Source organism: Hordeum vulgare, chromosome 1H (genome assembly GCF_904849725.1).
Source record: "Hordeum vulgare subsp. vulgare chromosome 1H, MorexV3_pseudomolecules_assembly, whole genome shotgun sequence".
Lineage (NCBI taxonomy): Eukaryota > Viridiplantae > Streptophyta > Magnoliopsida > Poales > Poaceae > Hordeum > Hordeum vulgare.
In genome coordinates this window covers 381808490-381810320 of record NC_058518.1, presented here as the reverse complement: position 1 = coordinate 381810320, position 1831 = coordinate 381808490, and positions in this window count along the sequence as shown.

Below are 1831 nucleotides of genomic sequence, written 5' to 3'. Positions count from 1 at the left end.
TAAATTTCAATTTGACCTAAGTTTGAACTTCAATTTGACCTAAGTTTGAAATTCAATTTTCAAGCTCATTTCTCCTAGGTCATACAATTTAATAATTAAGTCTAATTAACCTATTAATATTCTCCTAAATTCCTTTTATAAAATAACGAGGCTTGATCACTATTACACTAGGTTTCATTCATAATTCAAACTAAGATTAAATTTCAAATATGTATTTAGTGCCCTATTATGATTCTAACAAGTCTAGGATGTATAGAAATTGAATTTGGTTAAACTACAAATTCTAATTAACTAATTAAACACGCATATATGTGAAACTAGTGTTGCTAAGTTTCTGTCTAGAAACTATTTTCTTTAAATTAACCAACACTAGAATAAATAGAACTACAATTCACGAGCTACAAAATGCAAAAGTAATCACCTAATTGGGTTTTAATTTTTAAAAGTTAGCCCTATTTAAGTTTTAAACCATTTGATTTGAAATTCAAATTTTAAATTTTAAATTCACATTTCCTAAAATTATTCTAAAATTTCATTTCCAAAGGTTTCATTTTCAAAAAGTAACACTCAATTTGGACCTGTACATAATTAGCTATGATGTATAGTTTGAAGTTCGAGGGGCTTCTATACAAAATTGACATTTTATTTAATTTAGCGAATTCGTTTTGGATAATGTTTTGGAATAGGTTGTACATGTGGTGCTCTATTGTTCATCGGTATCGACTCGGAATTAAATTAAAATGCATCCATTAGATCTCGATAGAACGAATGACATCTAACCATACCAATTCGATTTAAGTAACCTAATCTAACGCATGGATCAAAATCAAACGGTCCAAGTCAAATCAGGGCCCATCGCGAACGCCACGTCACCGGAGACTCATGGAATACTTGAGTACTACTTGCATGTATATGAACTCAACGCTTCAACACTCCATGGCGATAGTGAGGTGGTCAATCGGACGTGGACGATGATGGCGGGGCTCCTGGTGGTCTTGGTTGGCGCAAGGTGGATGGAGGCGATCGTGCGGGGCTGATGGAGTTGGAACTACAGTGGAGAACTGTAGGCGTCACCTACGTTAGTTTACGTGCGGTTTTGGACAAATCAAGGGGTCAAGAAGATGGCCATGAGCGTGTGGAGTTGTTCGGACATGGTGCGTGAAAGAATGGATCACGAGGCTTGCCGAAGATACGATGGCGGCGACGCTGAGATTTGGTCCCTATCGAAGTCGATGCTTACGATGGCTACCCGTATGCTGGTGATGTCCAGGGGCATTGTGGAGTGGCGTTTCTTGTGGTGCGATCGGGTGGTCGCTGGGTTGCTTGATCTTGATACTTGTGAACTTTGTTGGGTTTATCGTGAAGAGGAACGAGTTATCGCAGCATAATGTGGGTAAGTATTTACCTCATTTATGAAACCATGATTTATTGAACCAATAGGAATATCAACAACAACCGTCTTCAGCAAGTGCACACAAAATAACAAACAACTTGCACTCAACGCGGGCAAGAGGGTTGTCAATCCCCTTGGTCTCGTTATTTACAAGAAAGTGAGATGTGTAGATAATTGCAGATAATTGTAAATTTCAAAATAAAATGAAAACAAGTAAATGGCAGCAAGTTATTTGTAAATATACCCGGGACCATAGTTTTCCCTAGTGGCATCTCTCATGAAAACAACATACGATGGTAAAGAAATTACTGTCGGTCAATTGATAGAAAAGCGGTTAGTTATGCGATATTCATGACAATAATCATGTGTATATAGGCATCCCGTCCATAAACAAATAGGTCGACTCCTGCCTGCTCCTATTATATTACTCCACTCATC